Genomic DNA, 7,862 nt, shown 5'->3' with positions numbered 1-7,862 from the left:
GCCTTTTCAAGTACCTCGGGTGGAAGCTGCTTCTCTTCAACCACAGCCCCAGGTCAAGAGCTGTGTTTGTCTTTCTTTCTGCAGAGGAAGCCGAGGCTTTAGCTCTTACATGGACCTGACTTGGGAGGAAGTGGGGTAATGAAGTACGGGAGATCTTACTGGTGAGGATAGTGGGGACACCAGCACTTGGCATTCTGTCTCCCGAAAAACAAACATTTGTAATTGGCACCTTGGCCACTGTCCTTTCATCGTGATCTCTAATCACCCATGCTAATGTAGAAAAGGAGATTGAATCCTGTACTTTTGCCTCAGCTAAGAGTTCTTTTCAAAGCTCCAGCTTCTGAGAAAACTCTACCTAGTAAGACAAAGGTATTTATTCCATTGTTTCATTTGCATAGATTAGTTGATTAGGTTTGAAAAATAAAGTATAACGTTGCCTAGTTAAGAGTAAGAACTTCTTAGTTACTTGAATTTTAGAAGCTTCTTGGTGAAGAAACAATTCAGGCATTAAAACTACTTTCTCAGTTTTAATTACCTTTTATTATTTGCCTGAGACTTGATCATAAAGATGTAATATAAATCTAAGTAAGCACAGGGTTTTGCTTAGGCACTAAATGGGTTATTTCAGTTACTCACGGCAGAGAAACGAGTTTCTGAACCAAGTCCTAGATGGTGGGACCCCTTCCTTGCTTGTACTTTATAAGTAGAAAGAAAAGTGAAAGTCCAGCCAAACACTCTCAGTTGCCGAGGAAACGCAGCATTTTCTGCTGAACGGAGGAGAAACCTATGAACTGTGCAGTCTTGTTGACTGACTGTAAGTCGATACCAATGATCCCAAATACGTGTTTTGTCAAACAACAGAGTCCTGTTGTCCTTTGCGTAGATGGGAACCTTAAACGTGGTAAGAATCCAATACTAACTGATTACTTATTTGAGAGTGTGGTATTGTCACTGTCTCCTTTTACATATTCAGGTGGTTTTACTCTCTGTATGTCCTCCATGCCCCGCTGCTTAAATGAGCTTTTATAGAGTACAGACAACGTATGCGTACAGAGTCAACCTGACTAGTGCAGTTCAAAACCACACAATTTTGAGTCTTATTCTTCTAGGTTCTGAGAGGGTAATAGAGGCATGCTTAAAACCATGGCCTCTACAGATGAGCCTTTCCTAATTGGCCTTCCATGTCTGCGAAGATAGATAGCTCTGTTTGCCATTCTTGTATGATAAGAAGACACATTGGCTGTGTGAACAGAAGTAAGCAAGAAGGGTACTTACTCCTCCTTGAGGATCACATGTTCGTTCTAAGCATCAGGAATAGAGCTCGAATTGAACATGGGTATCCTATAAAATCATAGTCTGTCACCTCTTCAAATACAGAACAGTATGAAGCCTCTGTCGAGGGAAAGATGATCATACCATGATTGTATTTTCATCAAGCTTTGATTTGGCAACAGGTGATTAGGCAAGAGTTGTTAGAGGACATTGCAAGTTTGTGAAACATTAAGATCCTTCTTTAATTGGAAACAAAAAGCCTTCAGGAAGTATTAGAAAAGCTTTCTTTAATGTTTATCTGGCCTCTAGTATAGTGCTGAGTACCTGTTAGACATTCTATAAATAGTTATTCAATGATTGATTAGCTTTGCAACTAGTACACTGTAGAAGGTCATTAGGAATGAATGGTTGTTGAGATAGGAGATAAAGATTAACAGAATGAAAATAATTCAAATAAAACTGAGGTCTATGCTTTAGATGGATTAATAAGGAAATTTTTGTACATGCTTTAAAAATACGGTGATGTTTTCAAATGCTCAACACTCCTTTTTAGAAAATATTTATTTATTTTTGGGAGAGTGCAAATGGGGGAGGGGAAGAGGGAAGGGGACAGAGGATCTGAAGTGGGCTCTGTGCTGAGAGGCTGACAGTAGTGAGCCTGATGTAGGGCTCGAACTCATGGACCGTGAGATCATGACCTGAGCGGAAGTTGGATGCTCAACTGACTCAGCCACCCAGGTGCCCCTCAAATGCTCAACACTCCTAATTACCTTTTTAAATATGAATGAGTAGAATGCTTGTCACCCTGTTGATCATTAGCGCTGATTTGGTTGGTTTCCCTGGATAGTCTCTTATTTTCCTCATTGATTTAAATGCTTTCTGGAAGCTGAGCTCACGGATGAAAAATTTGTCCTTACCAGACAGAGAAGAATATTTCTAGGTCTAGGGTCCCTTGCTCTTTGGATCATTTAGTGTCTTTTGAGTCTAAGGTTGTGGGAAGGAAGAAGGTAAGAACATGAAGTTTGTCTAGATCTGCATTAGCTTCTTCATTACATTGTTTTATCCCAACCTCCTTTGCTTCTTTTCTAAAATTGTCAGTTTACTGAATGATTGAGACCATATCAGTATTGCCTAGTTCTTAATTGAATTTCAAGCAAACCTTTTGCTGTCAATCTATAGTGGCATCGTAAGTAAAGGCAAGCCTCGGGTCTTCTGGTTTATAATGTTATTATTGACAGGATTCTGAATAGGTAGGTTCAAGACAGATATGTCCTTGTTTATTGTATACGTGCTCATAATGGAGAACGTAAGGCATCCATTTAGAAGTGGAAAGGAAGGACTTTATGCTGCTGACTTAAACTGGAGAATCAGTAGTGATTATAATCCTGTTTCATTTTTTGTGTTATCTTCTGAAATTTCAATGGGTGTTAACATTTTAGCTATCGTATTATAAAATACATTTAGATAATGTATTTTACTCTGTCTAAAGTCCAAAAAGAGGACGGAGGAGTGATGTGGTTAAATGAGTGGTGGTGAGTGAAGTGATCGTGCTGATGCTATAGCTTGAAGCTGGAAGGGTGAAGAACATGAACACGCGTCTAGTACTTCTCTATGCTAAGCTCCGTGCAGGTGCTTTAAATAGAACATAGCATTTAATAATTAGAACAACTCTTTTAAGTTAACATTATTATGAGGTTGAACCAAATGAAATAGCCATTTTTGTAGGTAAAAAATGATTGCATGTTGGTGATTTCAAATGGTTCAACCTAATACTTTCTTTTTATGGAGTGAAAAAGCTGATGTGTAGAGAGATTAAGTAATTTTCTCAAATCATACGGTTTTAAACCCAGGTTTTATGACTCTCAAACCATCCTTATTTCACCGGACTGGGCTGCCTTCCAAAGAGGTTTTGTCATTGCTTTTCTGCTGATGGTGGAGAAGCCATTTGGTATATCTGCACCATGGTTTCCATACCCCCCGTGCTCTATTAATACCACCCACTTACTTGATAGAGTGGTGATTAGGATCAAATGAACTTCTGTAAAGCTGTTTGGGGAATATGTCCTAGAAACTTATTAACATATTCCTGTTTTTTAGTTCAGGAATGTGGCCAAAAGATACAACATCAACCAAAATGGAGAACATGTAACTTTCCTTGAAGTAAACTATATCTTTATAGTTTCTCCCCTAAAATCTCTTAAATTTCTTATAATTGGGAAACATTATCTTTTACCACAGAAACATAATTTCGTAGCTTAGGAATGTTTTGCATTTAGCAGCTGAATAGATTAAAACTGTGTAAATGTTATCAACTCACTTCTTAGGTGTAGTTTAACATGTTCGATCAAAGAAAAGGGAGAACCTTTACTGGAATGTTTGGGAAATTTACTAACTAGGCACTTGGACACTTAGTACAGTGTTTTTTTTTAATACATAGTAAGTAATAAATATAAAATGAATACTGATATAGAAACTAAAGGGAACAGAGAATGAGAGATTTAAAAACCTGTTACTATAAACTCTGCAGAATTACTGATATTGTAATGTTTTTTTAAAGTTTACTTATTTATTTTGAGAGAGAGAGAGAGAGAGAGAGAGAGCACGCACAAGAGTGAGGTGGAGGGAGAGAATCCCACGCAGGCTCAGTGCATACACAGCCTGATGTGGGGCTCGGACTCATAAATGAGGAGGAGATCATGACCTGAGCTGAAATCAAGAGTCAGATGCTTAACTGACAGAGCCACCCAGGCACCCGTGTAATGTGTTTCTAGACCCGTATATTTCTAAAGATTAACTGAAGTGTATAGTAATTGTTGGTTGTTGGAATAAATAAGGTAATATTGTTTGATTTGAATGTATGTGTATAGGGTCCAAATGTGTATTTCTTCTCTATCTCTTGAGTGTATCTAGAGAACATAAGGGCCAGGAAGTGTAGTAGATGCTACTGAAACAATACGGCAACAAAACAGACACATTCTGCCCTATTGCCACTCACCGTGTACTCTGTTACTTCAGAGTCTCTGCCTGGTAAATTGATTTCATGGAAATTTGAGTAAGGTCTTTGAGCATAGCTTAAAGAGGATAAAAGAGGAGGACAGTTGTCATTTGGGTTACGGTTAAGGAACATTAATAGGAACAGAAAATTATTTGGATGTTTTGCAGATGTGGGGTCAAATTTTAGCTGATGAGAATCATGATGTGTACGTGCCCAGCTCCTTCTGCTTGGAAGTGAGAATGCTGATTAGAGGAATATATGCGGTAAGACAGGAGGCCCTTCCAACTGAGTGAACCTGAGCAGGAATGAGAAGGTAGTAGCTTTAGGTATGCATCACCAGCCATTTGGTTCTCCAACCCCACTAATCCTGGGAGTTTCTGCAGACTGATAATTTGCCAGATTTTCAGAAGAATATTCTGTAGTGAACTGAAAAGCTTAGCACAGGTGATAAGTGTTACTTACTTGTTATTTAATCATACATATGTGTGTGTATGGGCGTATACACACATACACACACGTATAAAGGCTGCTCATGGCATGAAAGAGTTGGTCTACTCTTAAAGGTGAACAATTTTCTGCTCAGTGTATGAGCTTCTACTCACTTAGAATATAACATAGTTTATTGCAATTTTAATAATGATAAATTTAATATAGAAGTGATTATTAACAAGTGCTGTACCTCTAGTTAGAAGGATTTGGGTTATAACCAAGTCTGGGAATATGAGCCTGAGCATATTATCCAATGTTTGACAGGTACCTAAGAACACATGAATGTGATGAGTTTGTGAGGTGGACTAGAGATTACATTATGTTGTGCAGTTAGAAACAGAGCATCAGTCAAGGCAAAGGCCAGCATCTGGGATGCGATCCAGGATATTCCTGAGTAATGGCAGGCAGGAAGTCAACACTGTCTGTATGCTATCTGTGCACATGTTCTGTATGAATCCAAGTCCTGATTTAGCCATTTTAAAAGATATCTATTGAGCAAGGCTTGGAGTGATTTATCATTCAAGTGATACCTGAACATTTGGCTTCATGGCTACAAAGATTAGTAACAGCAATTATATGTTTATGTGGGTGTGCACTCATGTGCCTTCATACAAAAACAGAAAAACATCAAGTTGACTTGTTCAAATTAAATTTTCAAATAACTATTTGAAAAATACTTATTTTCATAACTATTTTTTAATGTTTATTTTGAGAAGAGGGGAAGCGGGGGAGGGGCAGAGAGAAAGGGAGACGTAGAATCCAAACCAGGCTCCAGGCTCTGAACTGTCAGTCAGCACAGTGCCCGTTGCAGGGCTTGAACCCACGAACCATGAGATCATGACCTGAGCCAAAGCTGGATGCTGAAGCAACTGAGCCACCCAGGCGCCCCTTGAATATCATAACTATTAATGGTTTATCTCAGATGTTCTTTTATGAGGTTTCACATCCCTCAAAATAGCATTCTTAAAAGAATAATTATGGTTTATGAAGTATAAGAGTAGATTCACGTAGCCTTGTTTTGTTTGCCAAGGCAGAGGTTGGTAGCATAAAATAGTACCTCAATAGAGGGTATCCTACGGAGGGAGAATTTCAGTGGACACTTATTGTGAGGAAGCCAAGGGTAGAAGTTAGGGTGGAACTAGCATGAATTTCTGCACCCAGGCAGAACTTCCAAAACTAACACTCCCTTTCCTCTCCACATTGTCCTTCTTCCTAAGAAAAGTCTTTACACAGCAGTCCAGAAGCCAGAGGAGAATATTTTTGCTCTCTGAACTTGAGCTTGTTCACATTCTTGTTCTGCTCCTACTGTGGGATATGTGATTTGGACAAGTATGAATGGATGGGGTTGGGGAGTGTATGTGGTGGTAGAGAATTCAGTTATTCTTGTGAGATTCAGCAAATAAAAATACAGAATATTTAGTTCAATTTGAATTTCAGAGAAACAGCAACAAATACTTTGTTTAGTATGAGTGTGTTCCAACTATTGCACTAATTTTTTTTTATCTGCATTTCAAGTTTAACTGAGCACCCTGTAATTTTTCTGGCAGCCCTTATTTAGTTAGAACTTCAGTGGAGGGGGGCACCTGGGTGGCTTGGTCGGTTAAGCGTCCGATTTCGGCTCAGGTCACGATCTCACGGTCTGTGAGTTTGAGCCCCGCGTCGGGCTCTCTGCTGACAGCTCAGAGCCTGGAGCCTGTTTCAGATTCTGTGTCTCCCTCTCTCTCTGCCCCTCCCCTGTTCATGCTCTGTCTCTCTCTGTCTCAAAAATAAATAAACGTTAAAAAAAAGAAATTAAAAAAAAATAAAGAACTTCAGTGGAGGAAGCTACCACTTAAAGCCTGCTAAAGTTTTGCTATGGACATTTATTGGTGTTGTTTTTTTTTTGTTTGTTTGTTTGTTTTTTTATTGTTGTTGTTGTTGTTTGTACAGTGATGTTTGGCCCCATGTAGATAATCAAATGTAAAGGAAAAGGGAGTATGAACCAGCACTCTAGGCACAGAGTTTCATAGGAGTTTTTTTATGGCTTGTCAAAGGCTACTTCTTTCAAGAGGTAAGCAGAGAAGGTAGCATAGTAGGAAGTAAGCCTGTTTTCATTGACCCAAGAGTCTCCCTAGAGGAAAAGAATTAATATTCTTCAATATCTGTTTTCAGACATTTCTCTATATAACTAATGCCTGAATGAATAATGGGTTAGGTGATCTTGACTGACACCTCCTTGCAGACAGACACCCCATATCTCAGAAGGGAACTCTCATAAGGGCAAGGAGGCTCAACCGATGGCCTGGGATCAACCCCAGAAATTTTGCCCAGTATGTGCCATGGGGTGAAAAACACCAGTTTTCCTGGCAAAGGGTGTGCTGTGGCAGTAACACCAAGTATGTAAGGAGGAATCTTAAGAGGCCAAGGTGTTTGCTTTTTTTGTGAATGCCACACCAGAGGAAGTAAAACCATTTCCCATACAAAGACTCCTGTAGCAATGGCATGGAGTTGGGTCAACAGTGCTAACCTCACAAGAATGGACAAAGGTGCACGGTTAGCAAATGCAGCATTTGCAATGCACCCACCATGCAGCATTTTACTCCTCCCTCTGTACTCGCTTCCCTTGTTGAGTCCTACTCATTTCCTTCCCCCCCCCCCAAGTGTAAATTCTTGTAGAAGCTCATCTCCCTAGACTCTTGTTTCAGTTGAACAGGCAAATATGGTGGAATGCAGTACTAGTTCTTTTCCCTGGAGGACAACTGGCCCTTTGGCCCTAGCATAAAAGACTAGGGAGTGGATAATGGGGGCTGGGGGAAGTATGTGATGGTGGGGAGGTATCCTGAGCTTGGCCTCACCACTCTGCATTTAAATTGACTAGTATCTAGCATGTCGACACCGTCAGTCAGTAATAGTTCCCTTCCACCTGTCTGTTAGCGATGGTGCTGGAACCAGCAAGCTAGTTTTATACCTAGAGAGGAGAGGTCAGGAAGAAAGAGAGGGTAGAGGAAATTTTCTTTTCTTTGCTTCAGAGGGAATTGTCAGTGTCCTCCTGGGCGGGAAGGATAGGATCTGTCAGGCAAATGTGATATTAGAGTGTGAAATGCTAACTACCTGGTGACTTCAGTCA

This window comes from Panthera tigris, chromosome B1 (assembly GCF_018350195.1).
Source record: "Panthera tigris isolate Pti1 chromosome B1, P.tigris_Pti1_mat1.1, whole genome shotgun sequence".
Classification (NCBI taxonomy): Eukaryota; Metazoa; Chordata; class Mammalia; order Carnivora; family Felidae; genus Panthera; species Panthera tigris.
The sequence above is the reverse complement of the archived record's forward strand: the minus strand, read 5'-3'. Positions refer to the sequence as shown.